The sequence below is a fragment of the Varanus komodoensis genome, unplaced genomic scaffold, assembly GCF_004798865.1.
Source record: "Varanus komodoensis strain SLA01 unplaced genomic scaffold, ASM479886v1 scaffold7_3, whole genome shotgun sequence".
NCBI classification, from domain to species: domain Eukaryota; kingdom Metazoa; phylum Chordata; class Lepidosauria; order Squamata; family Varanidae; genus Varanus; species Varanus komodoensis.
The window spans coordinates 15,554,761-15,581,688 of record NW_025336480.1 but is presented as its reverse complement, the minus strand read 5'-3'; the positions used below and the strand labels follow the sequence as shown (position 1 = coordinate 15,581,688).

Here is a 26,928-nt window from a genome sequence, read left to right as displayed (position 1 = left end):
CCTTCAAGAGTCATTCCCTGAGAACATTTGAAATAATATTCAGAGGGTGTTATTAGTGTTACTATGTTGAAGCAAAACCAGCAGAGTCTTGTAGTTCCTTAAAGACTATCAGAGGCATTATAACATAAACATTCGTAGAGTGAAATGAAATAGGAGTCCATATGCTGAATGCATACAACACTACATAGGTTCATAGTAATAACTTCACATCCACATAAATCTAAATCTCTACTTGATTTCTGTGAACCTGTGCAGCATATTAATATTATATTAATATTCTATGACTAGCATGAACAATATTTTAACTGTTTATGCATGTGGACAAATCAGGAATTATATAAATCTAAAATGTATGAGGATTCAAAGCTATTTTGGTGTCTTTAAATAACTTTTTATGAACTGTGGTGTTACGGTTTCAGGCTGACAGCACTGTATGTTCTGCTGTGCTGAAACAGAAACATCGGACATCCATTGGCCAACCCTTGGCCACATACCTGCGGAGTCACATGCCTCACTTTCCCTCAATATCTGGGAATGACCACTCTGCGACCCTTATGATTGCACCTTGTACAATGGTGTAACTTTGGGGGTTTTATGACAAAGGGCATCATTGACTGGCTGCCCGGGTTGGCCCGAGACATCTTGCCGAGTAAATGGACACAATGGTACCACCGCATCCTCAATTTGATATACAGAAGCTGACTGCAGTGGCAGTTCGGTCTTATTTCCTCACTGCCGACAACGTCCCCTGCTGCAGTTGAAGTCACCTGGTTGGCTTAGGGTACGCAGCGCAGACGAGCCAGATTTGGGGAAGCAGCCTGTGAGGGGCTGCTTCTGCCTCCAGAATTTACCACCTGATGCAGCTTCCTCACTCCATCCAGTGATGGGCTGGCCCCAGTTGTCTGTGCCACTCACCATGCTTCTGCCATGCAGAACTTAAATTTGGGCAGTTCACATGCAGCACGCTCTCCCCACTGATTTGGAGCTACAGATTGCAAACTGCAAGGTCAAGTCATGACCTTGATTCCTTCCCTTTTACACCCCCATGTGTTCACTGTACACTGAAAAAGGGCTTAGTCCTCCCTCCCTCCCTTCCCCCCTCTCCCTCTCCCTCACACACAGCTTCAGTGGTAAGCCTGTCCTTGCATTCAGACAGCCCTGTGTTATTTAGTAGTCACTCCAGGACAGAGGCATCAATTGCTCTGAATTATAATAGTCTTTATCAGGAAAAACTAGAATGCAGTTGTTCTCAGTGTCTGCTCAGTACCAGTGGATGTGATTCCCTTATAATTAAGAAGGAGGTGCCTTTAAATGTAAAGTCACACATTTGGAAGGGGTTTGATGTGGAATATGAGTCTACCGCATGTAAGCTTGAATCCCTTTGTGCTCCACTTGTGTATATGTAAATAAATCAAATGTTCCAGTGCCATAACTATACAGTCCTTTGGCAGAGATCCATCTCATCATCAGGACCATCCCTGGAACTTCTCACTGCTCAGCAAAGAGGTGAACACTTAACAGTACTTTTTAGGATGCCTTCCAGAAATAACTCTGTTAGCATTTCTGCTTTTATAGATGGTGGTGCCCCTGTCCTTCCTGTAAGAGTTGGCATCTGAGTCAAGTTCCACACATTGAGCCTTAACTGGTAGGAAAAACACATTGCTTTCAGAAAGCTCCTGCCACCACCACCTTGTAGGCAGGCTGGCTATTTAGCATGGGTGACATAATATTTCCTTTGAGCCATTTTTCATATTTTCCCCCTTCCTCAAGTCAGGTTAATGGGCTTCAGTTCAGCAAGCTGCTGGACAGATGTCTGCATGGCCTCTGGAAATGCATACTTTCTCTAAGTGCAACAGAACACATTATTGAAAATACTGAAGTATATGAGGGAACCTTTGGATAAACATATCTGGAACAAGCATGCTGACAGTAAGGCTGGTTCAAATACATACAGTGCTGTTTCAGAACCTAGCGTCCTTATGACAGATTTGGAATGAGTGAGGAGACAACCTTTATGACAACACATTATAGCAAAGATGGAATGAGACATATTGGTGCATGCAAGAACTTTTTCATATCACAGCTGTGACTGGGTTTCCCCAAGTTTGTTTTTTGGGTTCCTTCAGTCCAAAGACCCACTACAATATACTGCAGTCTTCCCCAATCTGGTGGCCTTTAGAGGCATTTGGACCACAACTCCCAGAATTCCCTCTAGCAGGGCCATTGACTGGGAATTTTGTGTTGCAGTCTGAACTTGTCTGGAAGGTACAAGGTTGGGGAAGGCTGATATAGTGGATAAAATATCAGAATTAGATCCAGAAATCTAGGCTTCGCTCCCTTTTCAACTATTTTCCTTCCAAATTTTTAAATATGCACTGTTAGTCACTGAGAAGGCCTGGTTGATTCTGGCTTTTTGCCAAGGATGCAGAAAACCAGAATATTCCCAAAAGCTGGGAGTTTGCTAACACATTACACTTACAAACACCTCCTGCCAGGAAACCTGCCACAATGCAGAGAAGTGTATGGCTGTGAGTTAAGCCTTGTTTGGGGAGCAAGAGTTATGTGGGGGGATGCTGGGCCTGCCCAGGCTGGCCTGCCTGTCTCCCCACCAGCCTGACCCTCTGCTGCCCCGCTTCCCAGTGGTGGGAGTACTTCTGTAGGAGTGGATGTACACAGACCTCCGCCTGCAACCTGGGGGTTTAACAACTGTGAAGAGTAATTCCCAATTTGTGTGTTAACAACACACCTACATTGGATTCAACCCTCAGCCTCATTTTCCCTCACAGAATTGTTGAGGGGGAGAAGGGTTAACAGCCCTAAGGGACATAGTGGGACATCCTGTCCCATACTGACAAATAAATGCCAGTACAATAAACAGGAAAACTGTTTCAACGTCCCAAGCTAAGGCAGGACAGGGATACTGTAGTTTTATGCTTTATTTAAAACAGAGGTGATGATATAATTGCTAAAATGCTTTGTTACACAAGTTCCCAGTGGGTATACTTGCCGATATTCCCTAGCCAACCTACTGTAATTCAGCATGACACAGCTTGGAGGGAGAGCTCTGTCTTGGCTTGTGGCTGATGAATTTCATTGGTCTAACCTGGCCTCAAAACTGATCCAGCACTGGCTGCTTTGATAATGCCAAGGGTGGGAGAAACAGCCATTTTCAAACTGGAATAAATTCTGTGAAAACTACATGGAGACTTGCTTCAGCTTTGTTCCTATTTTCATTTTCTCTCTGCTTTTTGGTGCATTCACATGGCAAAAATGAGCATTTTGGTATGCATTTCTCAAAAGTGCACAGTTTTGCCCCATTGGCAGAGGCATGAAGAAGCAATTTTTAAAAGTATGCATTGTTAATATGATTGAAAATTTGGGAATTTGAAAACAAAAAGCTAAAATGCAAACAGAAATGAAATTATCACCTGTTTCTACCTAGACCAGTGCCACTTTGCTTGGGCCCATCTCAAAGGAAGCTAATTGGTTCTTGCTGCCTCATACTAGATTATGTGTACTTCTAACATTTGGACAAACATCAAGGGCAGAAACGAAGTTAAGAAGGTAACAGCAAAAAAGAATCTGTTTCAAGGACAAAATTCCAGGGCTAATGAGTAATACCAGTAGTGATTTCCAGCCCAATGCATGAGCAGTAGATTTTCACTGGGATCACGTTAAGAGGAGGGGAAGGATTTAATTTTCTCCCTGCTATGTGCATGCGTCCCAAGGGATAGCATGGACAGGAAGCACCATCTTAGGGAGCACCACACCCATTCACAGTCTTTAGACCTCAGGTGCTTAAGGAGCAGCTCTGCCTTTCACCAGCTTAGTGGCTCTCCAAATCCTGAATGGTGATGGTTACAAACTGGGCTGTGTGCATGGTAGATCACATGCTTCCCCAGCTTTCTCTTCTACTGATCCTTAATTTTACAGACGAAAAAATTTAGAGCCATGTCCACTGGGCTTGCTTGCTACCTACATGTTGTGGAATGGAGGAGTCTAAAGATGGGAATCTGCTCTATTTGACTAGACTAATGCATGTAATTTGCGAGTTTGCACGACCAGGCTTGAAATCAGACAAGGAGCTTGTGTGCATAAAGTGCCGTCCCCTGTTCAAATTGGGCTGGTGTGGGGAGGGCCAGTAGGAGTAGTGTGCCCAGCTCTCTTACTCCATTCAATTTTTTAGTTATGTTTTATATGCTACCTTTTTCTAGCAAAGAATTCAAGCTGGCTTCCATAGTCCTCCTGCTCCTCATCAATTTTATTTTCACAACAACTCTGTGAAGTAGGCTGGCCCAAAGTCACCCAGTGAACTCCATGACTGAGTGGGGAGTAGACCTTGGATCTTCCTAGTCTCACTCCATCACGCTAATAAGCACTACACCACACTGGCTCTCATAGAGCAGCTTCCCTCAACCAGGTGCCCTCCAGATGTTTTTGGACTACAGTTCTCATCAACCCTAGTCCACAAGGTCAATGGTCAGAGTTGAAGGCAGCTGCAGTCTGACACATCTAGAGGGCAGCAAATTGGTAAAGACTGGCATAGAAGACAACACACAAAATAGGGCTCTTTAAAGGTGTGTCTGTTGGGGAGAAGGTAATAGCCCTCAAAACAGCTGTAAGCCCTGAGCCACTTCCATCAGAATTTGGGCTTTAAGGTTTGTTCACAGTTTCCCCTGAACTCACTTGCTCTGCCTCCCAGGAGCCTTTGGGCTAAAACCTGGAATGCAATCCATGCCAGTGCTGCTGTGACACCCATTACGCAGCAACCACTGCAGTCCTCAAGCCAGCTATTCATTGGTGCACCCCTTGCTAAGGCATGATAGCAAGGCAGGCATGACAGACAACACATCAAGAGTGCCTAAGGGGAGTCTGGCTAAGACTGACCAGCATCTAAAACACCAAAGACAACTCATACTTAGCTACTTGCTCCAGCTGCACCATTATAAGCCTCTGCCTCCAGCCCATCCTCCCAAGCTCCACCTCTTTCCTTGAGGAATGAAGGGCCACCTAGTGGAGGAGGCATATAGAGCAGCGTAGCCCCAGGACATTTTCCACAGCAAGAGCAATGATGTCATCTGCTGGAGCTCTAGGATGATTGACAGAAACTCTTTGCTCTGATAAGCGAATGAGCTAATATGTTTTGCAAGTATTGGGTTGTTTGGGACCAAATGGTGTTGAGGAAATCAGACAATGGAAATAATTAAGTAGAGGCTGCATGCTTCTTTTCTTTCTCTGATTTGGTTCCTGTTTCATGCTGGCAGTATAAATGGTCACACTTCTTTGAATGATTTTGGACATTTTGTTATTAAAATCAGAACATTGTACATCCATTGGCTGAAGTTCCTTTGTTAAAGCTCAGCACAGTTTACCAGTTAAGTCAGAAACATGACGAAGTTCAGTGGAGCTTACTCTCATGTAACCATGCACAGGAATGCACTCATGGCCTGCAAACTTAATTGTAATATTTATTAGAGATTCGTTTGTTCTGGATGACAAAGTTTTTAACTGGTTTCTTTGAGTATAAACTATAGAAAATCAGTGTCATATATGCATTTCTTTCCCGAGAGTGTGATTATAGATTATAGGGCAGAGGCTGTGGACCTTGTCTTGAAAAGTTTCCAGACTTCAAAATTGACTGATACACCACTGGTCCACAGACAGGCAATTCTCCCTTTGTAGCCTTGTGCCAGGCATTACTTCTGTGCTAGTGAGTAGACAAACATCATCATCATCATCATCATCATCATCATCATCATCATCATTACAAGCATTTATATCCCGTCCTTCCATGGAAGCACTCAGGATGGCTTACATAATATAAAATTCTAAAATACGATATTAAAACTACAATTATTAAAACATTTAAAACTGAACATACAAACTAAGGAAAAAAAGGAAACTAAAATAGAAAGTGCGACTGTGAAAACAAAAAGAAACAAAAAATCTTAAAATGTCTAAAACCCATAATTGTTAAAATGATGGTTAAATAAAAAGTTCTTTCCCTGGCGCCAGAAGGAGTACAACGTCAGCGCCAAGCGGACCTCTCTGGGGAGCACATTCCACAGTCTGGGCGCCACTGTGAAGAAGACTCCCCTCTGGGTAGACACCCTCCATACTTCTTTCAAGGAGGGTTCCCAGAGCAAGGCCTCCCCTGCTGATCTTAAGGGCCATGAGGGCATATAGGGAAGGAGGCAATCCTTCAGGTATTCTGGCCCTAAGCCATTAAGGGCTTTATAGGTTAATACCAGCACCTCGAATTGAGCCCAGCCCAATTGGGAGGCAGTGCAGCTGATAGAGGACCAGAGTTATATGAGAATAATGACCGGTCCCCATCAGCAACCTGGCAGCTCTATTTTGTACCAGTTGAAGTACCGGACCATTTTCAAGGGCAGCCCCACGTAGAGGGGCTTTATTCTAACTTATGTCTCCTTTGTGGCATAGCGCACTCTTGAATTCCTTCCTATCACTTCTCCCAGTATCCACAGTTAAATTATTCCTTGAGAAATTGTCATCACTCCTTTAATAGTCCCCCAAATTGGTGAGAACTAAGCATTATAGAAATATGTGGTCAAGAATTGTCAGAATAATGCATCTATATTTCTCATAAGCATGTCCCTGTACTTTCTTGCTGCTAGGAGTAGAGTTCTCCTGTGCTTGGGCCAAACATTTCTCCCATTTTTTTCCAATTATTACTTACACTGAAATGGGATGCATTCAACTCATTTTGATCTCAATCAGAAAGATTTGTGATTTTTTGTTTGTGTTTGTTTTTTGTACCAGGTTTCCAAAAAGTGGATGGTGGTAGAAATAAGATGGGAGGTCCTAGTTTGGAGAGTTGTGATTATTATGCCCAGCTTGCCACAATAATAATCACACTGTTGTCCTTTGAGTATACAATATCTATCACATTCATCATTTTCATTCCCAACAGTTCTTTAATCATTCTCTTTCCCTTTAACATTCAGTACCTGAATATGCTTGTGGCCTGCCAGATTCTGTTCCTGCCAAAGCTCCTTTCACATTTTTCTCTTTCTAAAAATGTAGAACCTGTTAACTCCTCCATGACCAAATTCTGTAGCCGGTGACCTCTGGGTGCAATCTGGTACAGATGGTGGATTCATATGCCGTGGCAACCCTAAACATGAGGGCCAAAGACAGCTGCTTACACTGAATGACACCTGTCTGTTGTTAATGGAAGCTGCTGGGCTAATGCACACTCAAGGTGGTACAGGCCCTGGAGGGAAGGCTTTTTATACTGAAGATACAAATTCAAACCATTTTGTTGTGGTAAAAGCACTTGGCGATTCTTGAAAGGTGCTTGGAAAGTCTAGAACCGTACTTGGAATGTGGAGATGCTTGGAAAGTTAGCTGATGCATGCAGTGATGGAGAAAGTACTAGAGCACTAGTAAACTTTAGTCTTCTGAGAGAATGCCAATATAACAGCACTAAAGGCATTTGTTAATAGTATTCATTAAAACAGCCAACAATTTAACTTATTGTTGTAAGCCGCCCCGAGGCTTCGGCGAATGGGGCGGCATAAAAATGTTTTAATAACTAAATAAAAAATAAAATAAATGTGGGTTCTTGCCACCTTCTCACCTTCACTGTTGTTCAGGTCAAAGAACAAAACCAAACCGAGTATATTTCATTGGTAGTAACCTCAAACAGGCAATAGTTGAAACATGTGTAGATAAGGACATGCTTTGTGGCCACTGTTACCATATGGCCTTCTAGCTATAGAATGCCTCCCTAATGGAGACCAATGCAGCTTTTAAAAAATACATAATTTTTATCCCATCCTATGGCTGAAACTCTCTGGGTGGTTCACAGTTTTATTTCATTTGTTTATTTTATCCTTTTTACATGTTCTGGGGTGCTTCAAAGCAAAGCCCTGATTTCTATCCATCCAGCAATTGACCCAGTGGAATTCATGGGATATGGAGGTGATAGAAGGAGGCCTTGCCTGCGCCCTGAAGTGAGCCCAGCCAACCAGAATAAATGTATTTAGTATTTTAAAAAAAACAATTGTGTTTATGGGTGTACAGAGAAGGGCAACAAAAATAATGTGAGAAGCAGCTACAGCCACTGGGATGGTTCAGCTTATTAAACAGGGTGAGTAAGGGGAGACATGATAAATAAAGCTGTTTAAAAAAATGAATGGTGTGGAGAAACTGGAGAGGGCGATTGCTTCACACAGTGTATAATTAATTCCTGAAGTGGAGATGGCTGCCAATCTGGATGGCTTTAAAAATGGATTAGAAAGATCAATGTGGGAAGAGGTTCTCTGTGGCTGCTAGCCTTGCTGGTTATGTGCTACTTCCTTTACCAGAGGTCGCCTGCCTGCATACTGTTGCTGAGGAGCTTAGGCAGGAGGAGGTCCTGCACCCCTCCAGGTTGAGGGATCCTGTGGGCAACTGGTGTGTATGAAGTTGTGGGCTGGATGGACTGCTGGTATTATCCAGCAGGGTGTTTCTTATGCTCTTATGTGACTCAGCATGTACCTGGGTAGGAGGCCAGAGACAGACTGATGGTTGCAGGCACTGAGTGTTTTCCACATGCCTGCAGACTGCCTGATTTGGGAGATCCAGTATCTCATAAGTTATAACTTCATTCTTTTAAAAAATATATATATTAGCCATCTTAGTTTCTAAGAAGAGTCTGCAAATGTTTTGGCTTGTCTCCGGAAAAATGTGGAAAGATTTCTTGTGATCTCAAGTCAGGTGGTGGAATGTCAGTATAGGACAGCCAGCATGATCAAGTGGTTGGGGTGCAGGACTGGGACTGAGGAGAGCTGGAGTTTAGCCCCTGCTTGACCATGAAGGTCACTGCATAACTTTGGTCCAGACCCAGACTTCAGTCTAATCTACAGAAGAATATAGGAACGCAAGGAAAGGAAGTAAGATTTTGTATAACGGGGATAAGATTTTGGCAGTTCTGTTTCCTGTTCCATTCCTAATTATGTCTAGCATGGTGCTTGACTTCTTCACACCAGCAGCAGACTGGGCTAACACTTTCATTGAGTTGCCCACAACCACCCCAAGAGCCCTTTCTTGCTCAGTCACTGCTAGTTCAGAACAGTATCAGCGTATACTTACATTTGGGATTTTTTTTGACTCAACATGCATTACTTTAGAGTTGATTATATTGACCTGCAATTGTCATTTTGATGTGCATTTGTCCAGCTTGGAGGGACCTCTTTGGAACTCCTCACAATTCCTATTTGTTTTAACCACCCTAAAAAAGTTTAGCATCATCAGCAAACTTGGCCGCTTCACCACTTACTCCAAATTCCAGAACATTTTATCTATCTTGTATTTCACAGTTAATTAGATCCAAGTGGATTAAACCCTAAGTGAATTACAAAGAAACAATGGAAACACTATTTCATACTAAATATATGCACATAATGATGATGATGATGATGATGATGAAGAATAACAATATACAATAAAATATACAGTATTCAGCTGAGGGATCAGATATAAATAGAATAAAATATTAAAATATATTAAAATTAAGATACAGTATAAAACTAAATCTTAAAATTGAACAATATAAAATCAGTTATTAAAATGTTTGGAGAATATGATTGTTTTTGCCTGGCACCCAAAAGATTGCAATGATGGTGCCAAGAGAACTGCACTCAGAAGGCTATTCCACAGATGGGACTCAAGCACTGAGAAGGCCCCTCTTCTCTCTGCCATCCTCCTTACTTCCTTGGAGGACAGCTCCCTCAGAAGTGCCTCCTCACCTGATCTTAGGGATCAGAGAGGTGCATATGGAAGCAGGTAGTCCTTCAGGTATCCTGGTCCCAAGCTGTTTAGGACTTTATATGTTAGTGCAAGCACCTTCAATTGGGCCCAGAGCAAACTGGTAATCAATGCAATCCATTTATGAATAGGCTGAAAAGCACTGGTCCCAGTACAGAAGCCTGTGGGACTCCACTGGTTACACATTTCCATTGGGAGAAGTTGCCATTTATTCCCACCCTTTGCCTTCTGTTTTTTAACCAGCTGGTTATTTGTATGAGGACCCCCTTTTATTCAACGACTGCTTAGTTTGTTCAGGAGCCTTTGTTGAAGGGCATTGTCAAAAACCTTTTGGAATCCAGGTAAACAATGTTTGCTTCTGTCAATGTGGGTGATCTAATTCACAGGATTGTTGTGCAGATAAAAATAGAGAAGAGGAAGAAGACTGTGTAAGCAACCTTGACTTCCTCACTGCAAAAATGGCAGTGTGTGTGTGCATATTCAATAAATAAATAAATCACACCTATGTCCATTCCTTCCATTAACTCTTATCACACTCTCCACATATACCCTTGAATGCAGAGTAGGTTATGCAAAATAACCCATGCAATCAGACAGAGGGTGACCCATCCCTTATGACCTCCTGCCACCACCGCCATGGCTACAACTGCTTATATGAGAAAGAATCTGCATAAGGGAGGGTCAACAGTCCTTCTCCCCTGTCCTTGCCACTTTCTCCAACTGGTTCTTAGTTCTTGCCATTACAACAAGTGTTTAAATAGTTATTCATCCACTCAAGTCACTTGTGTGAGTATCTCGTAGGCCAGGGCTGCTGGGCTGAGGCTGAAGGCCAGGGACTTGGCGAGGACAGCAGAGGCGTGGACATGGGCCCTGGGAAAGGAGGGCATTCTTGAGGGATGAAATGGCCGATGGGCTCTCCAGGGGGCGCCGGCACACCTCAGTGGGCCTGGATAGTCTGCTTAATTTCCACAGTTCTTATGACTGTAGGGTCAATAAAGCAGGTTAAAAGACTTGGGGCCTAGGATAAATACACTCCCCCCGCACCGCCCCCCTCTATTAACCACAGAGTGTTACGTCCCACATAGGCTTGGCAAGCCCATCCTGCTGTCATTTTTATTTACTGAGTGTGCATCATTGTCAGCGAGATCCATGAGGCCTGTGCTGGCAGAGCACTCCTAGCTTCAGATTACAAGCTACTGGCCTATCCTGTCAAAACCATATTGCTGCTCAAAGTACATTTTCATAAGCAGCAGAGATGTAGCCTAACATAAATCATTTCACTTCATTTACTCAGCCTTGCCCTGTGTGGAAAGCAGACTAATAATCAATACAATGTTACCCAGGAAGATGTGTTTATAATATTTTAACATTTTCCTCCCCATTCCAATGGGATCATGCAAGTGTAAACATGTATTTAAAAAGCTTGAGAACAGTAAACTTGTAGAATTTTAAACAAAACAAAGAAATGTGTATCTTAAGTTTGAAATTTTCTTTCTACTCTCTCCCAGCTGTGAGGACTGTATAAATTATTACTGCTTTAGGGTAGTAGTAACACATAGTAGGATTGTGGCAGTTTCAGTGCTTCTGTTTATTAAAAGAAAATACAAAAGTTTATAGAGCCTCTTGGGTTGTAGAGGAATAAAAATGCTAACATGCTAATTATTTTTCAACAATATTTTTAAGGGTGGAAAATGTACACTTATAAATAGAAGGATGTAATTCTGTACCTATGCATTTGGGAGTAAATGCCACTGTCTAATGTGGAATTATACTTGCAGATAAATATTCACAAGTTTCAGCTGAACATTTAGCTTAAAAGGTGCAATCCTATGCCCACTCTCCTAGGGGTAAGGCTTATTGTACTCAGTGGGACTTTCTTCTGAATAGGCATGTGTCGGATAGAGTTGCAAAGGAATTAGGACAGCCTTCATCCTTGTTCTTAAGACACTGGCCCCGGAGAGGTGAGCCATATTATAATCCATATTGAACAGAGAGATTCACAGATCAATGTAGGGATTTCACCATCTTCGCAGGTAGAGTGAAATGCTTCATCCCTGCTGTGTCAATGACTTTCTACACTTCAGCGCATGTTGACAGTGCATTCTTTCTGGCTATGCACTTTGGTACTGGGATATCATATGAAGAACCTTTAGGGTATTTATTTTCAGAAATTGTTTTTACAATCACCTTAAACAAGGAGTTTCCAGGAAACTATTTCTCACCTTTTGCTTGATGAACCTTTTTCAGTCCAAGGGCTGAGTTCAAATTCAGAGGCGTTCTCAGGGACCAACAGTAGTTGTGCCAAAACCTGTCCAGATCTTTGAACTTAGTAGCAGGGACTGTGGGATGGGAAAGAAGAAGCTGGAGCCTGAAGCACAGAGAAGGCCAGACCAGAAAACCAGGTTTCCAGTATTTAGGCCTGGCCAGTTCAGGGATCTTACAGTATCTGCAATGTATACTTTCTGCCCAGTTCCCTTTTCTGCTGAAGATGTCTGTGAAAATGGAGCAAAGCGAAATTACGATTTGAGAGAGTCCTCAACCAAGTTCCCTCTGGTCCCCCTTCCCTCATGGCACCAACACCTAAGCTTCTACATCTGCATCTCAAACACTATTCTTCCCACCTTTCTTTAATGTTTGTTTTCATCTCATTAGTACAAATGCATGTAAAATTCTTTATCACCACACAAGCAGAAGGTTATCTCCAGTGCTTTTTTTGTAAGAAAAAAAGGTGCCGGAACTCAGGAAATTATTTACCTTTCGCACGTAGTCAATCACTGAACACACACCCACACATGTCAGTTGTGTAACGAAACATAACGGTTGCCACCCGCAGTAAGCACTCAGCACGCAACCACACGACCAATCACAAGCTGAGCAGCGCCACAAGCCGAGCAGTGCCACAAACTGAGCAGCGCCATCACAACCAGTATGGACGAAGTACACATGCATCGGATTCGACACACAAGCAGCCCTCATGCACCATTTTAATAATTTTGCCACCAACCTGCTACGCTCGACAGGGCGATTCAAATCCACATGGACCAAACATCAAATTTTCAAAAGTTACTTTTAAAACTTGGAAAATCTGTCGAAAAAAGGTGCTGGAATTCCATTCCAGTGCGTTCTATGACAAAAAAAGCACTGGTTATCTCACCACTTTCAAACATGCAGCAGGGCAAGGAATTATATGAGTTTTCATTTGAATGTCGTTTTGGGCAACAATGAGCCTTAGTGTCTGTGAGGCCCGCCATATTGGTTTCCCCAAATGACCCAGAGCTAAGTATGGGAAATCAAAGTGATAGCTTCTTTAGTCTGGCTGCCTGGCATTTAGATTGGAGTGCTAGTTAAACTGAGTCCTGGGCACCCATCATCCGTAGGCCCTGCCAGGGTGCTGAGGTCTTGGCAGCAGAGAGCAATAGCTGAGTTTTGATGCTGGGCTTGGACCTGCACATATAACTCACTAGGCTAGGTGCCAGCATTAGACCATGAAGTTTTTGTACGCTTCATTGTCTGTGATGCTTTACTGGGTTTTTAAATGTACAAAACCTGCTACTCTCATCATCTAGTTATTCTTTCGACAGCACATGCAGTTCCCTTCAGTGGAATTCATCCTAGAATTCATGTAGAGAGAGCTGCACACTGACAGCAGCTACAAAATGGCATGGCCTGAGACCTCCCTTTCCATTTCCATGTAGCTCCTGACTGGTAAAGTCATATCACCGTAGGTCAAGGGCCAAACTGAGTTGGTACACTGAAAATCTTTGAAGTATTTAGATAAATAACATTGTCATATATTATTTTACATATTTGGTAACTGCATTTAGTCAACTGTTTTGGCAGGGGGTTCTCTACCCAAAAATTGCATCCAGGTGAAAACACATATAATTCCTTGCCATGCTGCATGTTTGAAAATAGGGAGATATATCTGTGCTTGTGTGGTGAGAAAGAAATGTACATGCACTTCTACTAATGAGGAGAAAACCAACATTAATTAAAGCTGGAACTACAGGATGGGTCTGAACTCCAGAGCCTTTGAGAAGCAGCTGTAGAAGCTGTGCAAACTTCCTTCATTATGGGTCTAGAACAGGACGATGTGATGTGAATGTGAATGAGGAGACAATTAAGGCTCTTGCTGAGTGTTCAGCTAGAGGAGGCATTTAATTAGCACCAGCAGGACCTCAAGCTGTAAAACCTGGAGATTGCTGTCAATTCCAAATACACTGGCAAATTAAACTTTTACAGAAAGCCAAGTGAATTCAAGAGACTTTAGTAGCATCTGAAGGGAATGGGAGAATGACAGTTGGTTCACTGGGTTCTTTAATGTGATGAGGCACAGCATTAATCCTTTTGGGGGAAATCATTAGGGATCGGTGGCCCTGGTGTCATGGAGGTGGTAGTGGGTCCATTCTGGACTCCAGCATTAACTTTTTAAGGAGGTTTCCATGGTGCTGCACTGCACCCCACCCCAAATAGGTTCGGCACCATGGACAACTCCTCTAAAGTTCAAATTGAAACTCAGAACTGGCATTGAAGCTACCAATCCTTGCTGGGGAAATGGTTATGGAAAGGAGGGAATACATTAAAGTCAAGGGAAAGAATTTGTCCTGGCAAATTATGGGAAGAAACACTTTCCTGGGTAAAGCTTGTGAGTTAGTTTAACTTTAGGTAAGTATATTTGCGGACTTGGTGTGGAGTATTTGGTTTGGAAGAGTCAATGGCAAATGCAAATTTAGGAAGCATGTATATTTCACAAAATTATGAGTCCTGACACCCAAGTCTGTGTGTATGTTGGGATGGCATAGTTGTTCACGTACAATTTCTGCAAGTACCTTACTTATTCCATTCACTTCCATTAGCATCTAGCAAAGTAAGCCTCTGTGAATCAGAGAAATAGAAAATTACACGATTCTTCTCAACAGGTAATGTCATAGGATCATCACAGATGATTGAATGAAATAACATATTTAGGGGCTTCTTTATTGCTTTTCTGTCAGGGTGTAGCTGATCTGCATTGCACATCAGTCAGAAGGGATAGTAATGGGAAATAACTTTCTTGGAATGGAAAAAATAATTCAGTGAAATAATTGACTGCACAAAGAAGTACTAATTGTTAATAAGTGCCATTTAATACTAAATATTGGTTGATAGACTGATCTTGATCATTTCTTTGCATTAGATAGTAAATTATATTAAAAACCTTTCATAATAGAATCAAAACTATAATGCCCATGATGTTATATGACCATGGGAGACATATTCATGAAAGAAAATATCTCAGTATTGTAGGCAGAATTATTTTAAAATTTATTTGATTTGAGTCAAGAAGGATCAAAACTGTGAAAACTGAACCTGGGAATCAGATGGGCCAGGGAAACATACTGGGACCTGGAAGAGGGAAGAGGAATTGTTCCAGATTTTTTGCATTTTCTTAGATATGCAATGTTTGGTCCAAACCAAATATTTTTAGTGGGAACATCCCCCTTTATACTTAAAGAGCGGACAGTCAATTTTACGAATTAGCTCAGATTTATGCAACAGACACAGAAACAAACTGTCCAGCAAGCAAAGCTGTTCCACAGTCCTGGATGTATATGAAATAGCCAGAAGAAAACTGACCTGCTCCTACCCAATATGTACAGAAATTCCTAGTGTTTGCTAGCACTCTTCCTTTATTTCCACAGCTGGAATTTTAACAACGCAAGACCTAATGCTGATTTCAACCTCATGGAGTTATTCCAGAAGTGCTTCAATGATTTTGTTGTATCTTTTACTCAGTTTTACCTTTCTAGAGTTGAAAGCAGAATATGGGCTTTCTGTGTTACTCATCTAGAAACCATCATAAGGAAATTACTGTAACATCATAATGGGTAATTGTGATATCTAATCTATGGGTGAAGGAAAGGTAAAAAAATCCTCACAGGCAAGGTAATCCTGAAACTGCATATAGGGTTTTTCCACTGAGCATTGTGCTTCCCTCTACCTGTTTCACCTTTTTGTCATATTATAAAATCTGATTGTACCATGGGATGCTTTTCTCTGCATCAGAAAAGTTCATGTGAAACAGCTCTGAGAGGGGCACTGCCTGATGGGGCATTGTACTGTTCAAGGGTCCTGGCTGACGGACATGCAGAGCGCAAGATGTGAGTCACATGGACCTGGGTGCAGTAAGGCAGGCAGGAAGGAGCATAATCTTCTGGCAAGCTCAGCCTGAGCCAGGGCTGTGAAGCAGCTGCTAAAACAGAAACTGCAATTTTAGGCTGCAGCAACCAAAGCAGCATTCAGTTCATGAGAAACAATAAACCCTGTTTATGCCTGAACAGGAGCCGCCAACCTGTGAAGGGGCCCAGTGCCATTCACACTGCCCTGTCTCTAGTGTCCCTGCCCCAATGTCACCATCCTCTTTGTCCCTCTCCTCCCCACACTGAGGTGTGTGTGGGGGGTTCTGCTCATTCACTTGAATAGACGCCTCCATGGAATTGGGAACCCCACCCCTGCACAACTGGGGACTCTGTGCACAGGTGGTTATTTCTGCTGAGGCATAATGGCCACGTGGGGCTTTAGTTCCACATTTTGTTCCGCACTGCTCAAGCCACATTTAAAGAAGGACATTGACTAACAGAAGCCTTTCCAGAGGACAGTGACTGGGAAGACAAGGAAGCTGGGAACCCAGATGTGTTGCAGAAAGGCAGAAGGAGTTAAACTTGGAAAAGATGAAGGAAAGACATGACAGCAGTCTTCAAATCTCAGAAGGGCTGTCATGCAGAAAATGGAGCAGATGTGTTGTCCGTTACTCTAGAGGGCAGGACTAGAACTAGAACCCATTTCCCTGTGGAAATGGCAGGGAAGCAGATTTTGGCAACGCATTAGGAGAACTTCCTAGGGCATTGAGCTGTTTCAGAGTGGAACTTCTTGAAGGCATTTATGAGGAGTGTGGACAGCCATCTGTCAGGGATGCCGTCGCTGCATTCTGCATTGCGGATGCTCTGTTGAGCAGGAGGCTGGCCTAGATATCCTCCAAGACTCCCTCTAACTCTTACTCTATGATTCTATGGATTTACCTTCATTAAAGTAATGCATTCTTTTTAAATATTGTGCCAGTACTTTGGTATATATTGCCAACAAACAAAAGTGTAAAGAAAAGCAATGCTTATTTTTCATATTGTTCAAGCATCTGTCGTGGACAAAAGTCTGCTCATGCATGTGAGTGAACGCTGGGTGTGAAACTTTGGTTCCTTCAGTCCAAGATAAAAGGTTTGGGGATGGATAAAGGAGCTATGGAAATACCATGTTTCTCAAATTGTACAGCAGAAATAGCATGAAGTGGCCATGCAGGTTCAGTTTGTTGTTGTCGGTGCCCAGTATGACTGCTTCTAGACTTCCTTAACATACAGGTCCCCTGTTGGCTGCATCACTGCTTGTGATCCCTAGTTTAGTTTTTTGTGCACATGACTATGAATGGGTTAAAAAGCTCAAATGATGGTGGGTCAAGGAAGCATATTAGGGGGAGATACAACCCAGTAGGCAGGGACAACAACCAAGGATGGGCTGTAAATTTCCGAGCCTCTACACCAAAATTGGCATACCTGCCCTAGTTCATCGTCTGACAGATTACAAAGGAAAATGTTTATTATGCAGCACACACAAGGGATTTATAAAAACATGACATATGGTGGGATTAATCTGTAGTGCATTCATCTGGTGTGGTACATGTATTCCTAGCCCTTTCTGAACAGCACAGATGCCTACTCCCAACCTCAGTAAGTATTTGCTTCATTCAACCTAACCAAAGTTTCTTTTTCCAGAGAGTATCATAGGCCCCTGGGCGTAAATAACAGTTCATTTGTCAAATCTGTATATTTGGATTGCTGTTGAACTGTATATAGCTAGATGTTTCTGCCTTTGTTTGTATACCTGGAGGACCAATTATTTCTGGTTGCATTGCTATTTTAAACCCTGTAGTTGCATTATGCTCTGCAGCACTAATATCCTGGGAAAGATTCTGCACAGATTCCAGGCATGCAAATGAAAAGAAAGATGGATGGTGGATTTATCTTGGGCTCGTGTCACAATCAATAAACTTGGTAGGATAGCAATGACTGCTGGACAACCAGTGGTGAGCCTTGGTTGAGCTGAGCATGTCAATAGACACCTGCAACTTAATAATGGGTGCACTGAGATAGCACAGAGGACACAGCACCCTCAGAAAGCTCACCGAAAATAGGAAACTTTTGAACTGGCACAGTTGTTTCTTATTACTTATCCAGCCCTGCCCAGATTAAGCATGTAAAAGGCTTATTGAAGCCCATGGAATGTGACCATGTGCCACTGTTGGAATTTAGTAAGAGAAAATATTGTAAAATTTACAATATTTTACTACCACTAGACTTAGTCTAATATCAGTCACTTTGCGCATACCTTTGCTCTAGGAAACTGCTGAGTTCTTGACAGGCTTGGCATGGCTCGAAAAAGGAAAGCAGCAGCCACCCTAAACAGCTTGGGCAGAAAGTGGGGGAAAACTTCAATCTTGCACTTAAAGTCTTGCAATTAGTTGGCTTGCCACCAACTTTCAGGGTGACCCTCTTCCCCATTGGAACCTCTTTTCCATTTGTTGTTGGTGTTCTGTGCTATCATGCTAACCCCCAAAAAGTCCTGTCTTTGACTGCCCTACTTAGCTCTTGTAAAACCAAGGCTGCGGTTTCCTCTATATTTGGCCTTCCTTTTCTTCTTCTGCCTTTGACCTTCCCTAGCATGGTTGTCTTCTTCACTGAGCCTAGTCTACTCATGATGTGCTCAAAGTCCAACAGCTTCAATTTCATTATATTTGCCTCAAAGGAAAATTCTGGCTTGATTTAACCTAGGGCCCAGTTGTTCATCTTTTTATTGGCCCAGGGTATTCACAAATCTCTCCTCCACCACCATGTCTCAAGCACACCAATTTTTTTCCTGTCAGCTTTCTTCATTGTGCAGCTCTCACACACATACCTAGTGAGTGGGAATACAGTAATGTGAATGCTCTTGACCTTGGTCTCCAGGGAAATGTCCTCACACTTGATAGTGTTTTGTAGTTCCTTCTTTGCTGCCTTTCCAAGTCTCAAGTCTTCTAATTTCTTGGCTGTAGTCTCTGTTTGAATTGATGACTGAGCCGAGGTAGGGTAGGTAGGCAAAATCTGTTCTATACTGACCAGATTTGAATAGCTGATCTTCCCAATCTGATGCCACTCCCTGTTTGTAGAAGAATTTCATCATGTTCTTAGTAGGCAGAGTCAACCAGCAGCTGTGGGTATCTCACTCAGTCATCCCATGTCCCATCCCATCCAATTTTTGCTGCACAGGCTTCCTCTGAAGTTTTTATGTATTTATTGAAATGCACTTAGCATTTCTATTAAAATTAATTTGGTCTAAAGGAGTGTAATTATGGATCATGTTTCCAATTTGCACCAAGGGGGAAGCAGTCTGCTGTACTTCATCATAAACTGCTCTCTGAAGAAGGGTGTGGGGAAGTATTTGTGGTATAAAACAAAACAAAGTGAAACAAAATTATGTGTAAGGTCAAAAGTTCCTTGCTGTGATATGTTTTAAAAAGTCAAATTCTGCCTTCTCAGTTTAGTGCTTATTAATCATTTTGTTCTGTTTTGCTTGCTTTTCCTTAATCTAATCTGAATTAGATTAAGGTGTTTACATGTCATGAGTTTTAGATTCTGTTAGTTTTCATGCCTTTAAAGCACTACAGCAGAACTCAAACTGTGCTAGCTGTGCTGAATTTTGCTAGTAAACATTTTTTGCATCAAAAGAAGAGCTGCTAAAATGTTCACCAAAATACCACCAGAAAACTCTATAGGTATACACAGAACTTCCTTCCGCACCATGAAAAAGGCAGCCATCTTGCTTGCTGCATCCTCCCAGGCAATCAGGAATTAATCCTCCTTAAGTGGGCCTTGAATTTGTCTCTCACACAGTTTACCTACATGCACTTGCACATGGATGACCCTCCCACTGAGCAGAGTGAGGAACCTAATTTTGGGTGTTCTGACAGGTCAAACAGTTGTTTGCCTATTTAATCAATTCTTATTGCATTTTAATTAGATGATGTTGATAAAGATGATGATGTTGCTTGTGGGATTTTATACCTCAGGCAACAGAATAATGCAGCTTGCCTTGAGTATCATAGAAATGGAAAGGCAGATATTTGCTGCTTTGACACAGTGGCAAAATGTATTAAGCCAGGCTTACCTGCAGCATCTACTGAATGGAATGCAGTAATGGCTTTAGAATCTCCTTAGTTTACGGTAACCTGGCTTTGTTAGTCTGGATCAAAGATATACCCTTCATTTGGTTTGAAACTCATATTCTAAACACACAGCTTCCTTTCCTACTACTTTCCCCCAAAACATACCCTTAGAATTAGGATTCTTCTGCATGGTAGTGACACCACAGTGTCTTGAAGCTACAGTTGCTGGAACCCTGTAGCTTAATATGCTAAGGCTATGTGCAGACTGAGTTGGCCATAGGGATGTTTATTAGAGGTGCTACCAGTTTCCAGGGAAGTTGGGGTGAGGAGTTTTCTGGGGGGAACCTCCCTGAGGCTGCTTTCTCTGCCATCCCTGTTTGTTTTTGATCCTCCGTGGCAGCAACATGGTCCTTCTCCTTGCAAAAGAAAGGGGTGTCCATGAGTTGCTGCAGGTTCACACCAATTTAAATTAAAGCATTTACCCAAGTCTTAGTAGCAGTGACCTGAACTAGTCAGGAACTGTCTCTGGGGGCACATGGCCAATGAGGGCACTGGAGCAATCAGGAAGTCGTTAGCTTGCTCCTCTGGGGCCCTCATTGACTGCCCCCACCCCTTAAGGCAGTTTCTGAATGTTCTAGCTTTTGCCTACTCAGATCTGGGGAAAATACCCCCACAGAACTGCCCAGTGGAGTCCAGGACTCTCACCAAAATTGGTCAAATGGCACTGGTCTGCCAAGTGGCAGTGATGGTTTTTGGGGATCCAGAGAAGATGAAAAGAAGAAAACTTTGAGCACACTACGTTGGGTTTTAACTACAGACTATAGAGGTGAAGCAGGTACAGGCCACAATGCTTACCTACCTTCTGCTACTAAGAACCCCTCAAAGAAATAATAAAAGGCACATTCCTGGCAGGTACCCAGCACCTTCTGCAGCTAGGTCTGCACTGAGATTCTCTTCTTAGGAGGATTTCTAACTTTGTATAGGTTTTTTGGTGTTTACTATAAAGACAACTGCTCTCATTAAAGTAGACAAGATTACTTTGCACATTACCAATATGAAATGAATCCTTAAAATTATTTTTGTATATATCTTGAATATTCCCATACAAGGCAACTGGCCTTGAGCAGGCCCATTGTGTGATAAGCAACACTTTCAAGTAAGTTGAGGTACTGCCCAAAACCGCTTGGTTCCCATGCCAAATTAAGTTTAAACTCACCCAAACAATGAGTAACAACTATCAAATCTAAACAAGTAGGTCTAACAGATAACTGAATGAACTGTCCCCTGCCCCAGCCTCAACTGACATGTAGATTCCACCCTTTACTATCAAAAAACAAAATAAATAAGCCGTTCATGGGAAACCCTAAACATCATGAGCTCACCGGCACTAGACACCAGATAGTAGAAAACAGTAGCAGGCAGCAAACCCAGGCAGAGAAGAATGTAGAACAAGAAGGGCTATTCAGAGAAGGCCCAGAAGCAAGGACAGAATGGCCGTACACCACTTTCTCTGTGAGATCACAGTAGTCTTCTGGATTTTTCTGCTGCAGAAACCAATTGATATTCATAAATTAGTAGTGAAGAACACTGAAGCTGATGGATCACTAACTAGCAAAATTGTCAGCCCTGCTGTTGTTAAAAATATTCAAAGTCAGAAGCCATTGCTGATCTATTGCAAATTACCTAGAGATCTGCCATTAGGTCCTGATCTATGTTCTGATGATTTCTGACCTAAAAGTGGAAAAGCTGATGGCATTGAACTCAAGTCATCTGCTCCTGAAAAGTGCATCAGGCTGCTTGTTCAGCAAACTTGGAAAACTCAACAGTGGCAAAAGGTCAGTTTACATTCTGATCCCAAAGAAGGGCAATGCCAAAGAATGCTCAGACTACCGCACCATTGCACTCATTTCACATGCTAGCAAAGTTATGCTCAAAATCCTACAAGCTAGGCTCCAGAAGTACAGGCAGGATTTTGAAGAGGGAGAGGAACTAGAGACCAAATTGCCAACATACGCTGGATCATGGAGAAAGCTAGGTAGGTCCAGAAAAACATCTTCATTGACTTTGCTAAAGCCTTTGATTGTGTGGATCACAACAAATTGTGGCAAGTTCTTAAAGAGATGGGAGTACCAGACCATCTTATTTGTCTCTTGAGAAACCTATATGTGGGTCAAGAAGCAACCAACCACTGATTGGTTCAAAATTGAGAAAGGAGTTCGGCAAGGCTGTATACTATCGCCCTGCCTATTTAACTTATATTCAGAGAACATCATGAGAAAGGCGGGGCTAGATAAATCACTAGTTGGAATTAAGATTGCTGGGAGAAATATCAACAACCTCAGATATGCAGATGATATTCTCATGGCAGAAAGTGAAGAGAAACTAAAGAGCCTCTTGATACGAGTGAAGGAGGAGAGCACAAAAGTTGGCTTGAAACTCAACATTAAGAAAACTAAGATCATGGCATCTGGTCCTCTCACTTCCTGGCAACTAGATGGGGAAGAAATGGAGGTAGTGACAGATTTTATTTTCCTGGGCTCCAAGATCACCACAGATGGGGACTGCAGCCAAGAAATGAAAGGATGCTTGCTCCTGGGGAGGAAAGCTATGGCAAATCTAGACAGCATACTAAAAAGCAGAGACATCACCCTGCCAACAAAAGTGCGTATAGTCAAGGCTATGGTTTTCCCAATTGCAATGTATGGCTGTGAAAGCTGGACCATAAGGAAGGCTGAGCGCAAAAGGATTGAGGCCTCTGAATTGTGGTGCTGGCGGAGACTCCTGCGAGTCCCTTGGACCACAAGGCGATCAAACCGGTCAGTCCTAGAGGAGATCAACCTTGACTGCTCTTTAGAAGGCCAGATGCTGAAGATGAAACTCAAATACTTTGGCCACCTAATGAGAAGGAAGGACTCCCTGGAGAAGAGCCTAATGCTGGGAACAATAGATGGCAAAAGAAGAAGGGGACGGCAGAGAATGAGTTGGCTAGATGGAGTCACTGAGGCAGTGGGTGTGAGTTTAAGTGGACTCCAGGTGATGGTGGGAGACAGGAAGGCCTGGAGGAATGTTGTCCATGGGTTCGCGATGGGTCGGACAGGACTTTGCGACTTACAACAACAAGAACAACAGCCTGTTCTGCCTTTTTCCATTTCTGTTTGCCTTGGGTGCCTTGCTAGAATGGTGACATAGTAATGTAACAAATAATTATGGAAGGTTGCCACAAGTTACACAGCCAGGAGGGGCTGGTAGCATTTTCAGGATGTAGCAGGAAGGTCCACGAGCCTGGTTCCAGCACAGGACAAGGGTGGCACTTCCACATGTCCCTCTTGCAGCACATTGCTCCCTACCTGGTTGGAATAGGGGCACTATCTCACAGTTGCTGCTGAACAAAAATTCACCTTGCATATATTGTTCCTAATTTAAAAAAAGGGAAACTATTTCATAGCATTCTTTGATGCTTTGCAGATTTTATGAATATCAGATATTTGCAGATTCAGATCGTTCAGTTTTTAATTATTTAATCTGTATCAGGGATAACATATCACATTGCTTCTTTATCTCATCTTCTTCACTTTCACTCTGTTCCTGAGCAGAATATTTGGAAATGAGCCACAGATTCCAGAGACTTATTTCCATGTAATGAGAGTGACTGGCGTCTATTGCTGGGATAAAATAACCAAGCTTGCTACCTGGGGGTTGGCTAAGAACGAAAAGCTGAACTACCATGTGTGCATTAATTCTGATTGATGAGGCTCCAAAGGACTGGTGTCTGCAATAGGAAAATTCATCAACCTCACTAGGGCAGTGATCTCCTCATTCCTACCCTGGAGTCTTGCTGTGCCTTGTGACTCAAAGCGAGCAACCTCTCAGGGGAACTGTGGCTTCCAAGGCTAAAGGCTGGATTGCCCCCTTATGATATAAAGCATTTATAGCTATTCAAGGTAGAACTTGGAGATTATAAAGTGAGTAGGAAGCTGGTCCTTATTTATTTTGCAATTTTGAGGATTGCACCAATTTCAAGGCTTCAAGACTGTATGTCTTCTTTGAGATATAGCGTTACAGACACCACAGGGCTGCAACATACCTTGGCCAATTGCATAATCTGCTGGCCAGGTGCAAAATGCTCATGAGCAACTCTTTCCTTCTTATGGTTACCTACCTTTGAGTCAGACATAGACTGGGGAGTGGGGGGGGGCTTCAAATAGAGGAAACCATCAAACAAAAGGGACGCATTCTGGCAGCCCTTAATATAGTGGATTATCTTCTATAAAACATGGTCACCTTACTGAGACATCATCTGTGACCTGGTCGTGTTTATTTCTGGCTGGGTTGGAAGAAGGATCAGCTGTGCCGTACAAACCATAAGGTAGTTTGCTGCATCCCAGTGCTATTCTTTTCCATGCTTCTCTGTCACAAGGAGGCTGGCTTTATTTCCTAACATGGTAAAATTGTGCATCGGTGAAACTAAACTGATATTTTAAGTAAAAATTTAACACTCACACAAACATAGGAACCAACTGCAGTTGCTTTCACCAGTCTGTGAGAGCCCTTGGGAAACCTCCTCCCTCAGTGAGTCACCACCATTGTCCCCAGCTTCTGTTGCTCTTCATCATCTGCCTCCTCATGGCTCCTGCTTGCTTGCCTAACAGGCAGAGTGAGCAGGGAGGCTGGGACATCTCCCATTCCTTCTCTCAGGACCATCCTTGTCCAGGCTGGAGTAAGAGGCTGATGAACAAGCCAGTAAGGAAGCAGTAGGCCACAGCTGTTGTGAGTCCACAGCAACAACAGCAGAGAGGGAGAACAACTCCAGGGTGTTTTTGGATCCCTGGTGGGGTGTGTTCCTTTGGCAGCTATGCCTTGATGCTGGCCCTGATCAGAGTAGTTTGAGACATGGTTGGCTTTGAACGAGCTGATGCAGCCGTGTTCTAAGGACTAAGAACATGATATTGGGAATGCATTTAGGCTGTGTATATTAAAACATTTATATACCGTCCAGTCAGCCACCATTCAGGCTCTATGAATGGTATACAGCAGAGAAAAAAAACCAAATAAAAACATAATATAATAAAGCTGGCATTGAACAAATTTAAGAAGAAACCTGTTGGATCACACCCAAGGACTATCTCCTCCAGCATTCTGCTCCCACCAGGCGAACAAGAGGCCTATCTGAGCGCACTGGGAGGACATGAGGTAGATAGTACCCCCACGCCCATGCTGTGCAGCATGGCAAGTAGCCATGGCTAGTTTTATTCTTCATGAATATGTCTAAACCCAGTTTAAACCCATCCAAGTGGTGGCCATCACCATATTTTGTGCAGAACTTTGGATTGTGGCAAGAAGGATTTTCTTTTATCTTTCCTGAATCTGCACCCATTTAGCTTCATAGTAAGACCCACATTCCAATATTACGAGAGAGGGAAAATAACTTCCCACTATATCATGCGTGATGTCTTTGACATCTTTAATACCCCTTCATTGTGTTGTAAGCTAGGAAGCCCCAGTTGGGACAGATCCAATTGGATCTTGGGCAGACCTCAAATTTGTAGGATCTGCTTGGTGTTTTACTAGAGGTCCAAGATCCAGCTAAGGGTCCAGGAACAAAATAGTGGTATGGGGAGTGGGGGCAGGAATTAAGGCACAGGGTGGCTTTGAGCACCTGCTCAGCCCTGAAATGGTTGTTAGTACAAGAATGCAGCTTGCACAAAGCCAATTGAGGCTGATCTACTCTTGGCATTTTTACTGACATTGCAATGCTGGACTTCACATGGAGCTCACCCCAAATGGTCCTCCTCGTGCTATTTCAGCCTTTATATGCTGGATTTTTTCAGGCCAGCTATATCATGGCTCTTTCATATGCTGCAGTTTTTTCCCTGGCATGTGTCTGTATGCCAGTATGTCTTAAACTTGTGGTACTTTTCCTGGGCCAGCAGGAGGGGCTTCAGTGGGCTGATAGAGAAGAGGAAATGGGCTAATAGGGATTTGGAAAACAGCAGTAACCCTGAGGAGATCTTTCAGTCGCTTTCCCACCTCCTTTACACCCACCCATGGCTTCTCTCTCTCGCTCTCGCTCTCTCTCTCTAAATTGATTGGTGAGCGGAAGAGTCAATGCAGTACTGCTTCCCCTCTGCTCCCCTTTGTTCTCCTCTCCTCTTTCCCTTTGGGAAAAAAAGTTTGCAAGGCACTTTCAAGCCTGAAAATGCATGCCTGCTCAGAAGTAAATCACATTATACTCAATGGCCTTGCTCAGAAGTAAATCACATTAACTTAAATGGAACTAACTGATGGGAAAATCAGCTCAGGAAAGGGTCTGGATTTTCTTTCTTGGATCTGATTTGGGGTAGAGGTACATGGCGTGCTTATCCTGCCGGCTTCACCCCTGGGAGGTGGAAAGGCAGCGGCAAGCAACTCTGCTCTCCCCCACTTGTCCTCCTTCCTGATTTTTTGTGAGAGGGCGGGAGGAGCTGTCAATTCATTTCCTTACACTCCTTCATTCTTTTGCTCCTGCAAACCTACACATAGCTAATTTAGCTAAAAAGCAAACACACCGCCAAATGAACTTCAAAGGGCCATTTCCTGCACACATCTCCTTTCCCATTCCTCTTAGTTCTCCCTCTATTGCATTTGTGTGTGACACAAGATCATGTTCTCAGCACAGTAGAACCTGCACTGTATTCATTAGCATGTGTTCCAACTGTTGTGTATGAATGCTGTGCTCACTCCCTGATAAATGGAGCGTGCCTCAGGGTAGCTCTCTCCCAGTTTCTGCACCCCACTTGCATCGGCAGCCCGATTTAGGACCAATTCCACCCCTTGCCTGCAAAGAGTGTTCTTTTTACTGTTACTGTGAACCCTGGCCAATATACTGATGATCACTCAGTGACCTGGCAATAGGTTCTGATCTATCCACTACTGTTTTATGGGATTAA

The 26,928-nt window shown here is 43.0% G+C and overlaps 1 protein-coding gene across 2 annotated transcripts in view; it reads left to right on the top strand.

Annotated features, from left to right (window-relative positions):
* Window positions 1–26,928, top strand: part of ADAMTS2 (ADAM metallopeptidase with thrombospondin type 1 motif 2) — a 281,226-nt gene that overhangs the window by 110,027 nt on the left and 144,271 nt on the right. The window lies entirely within an intron of this gene.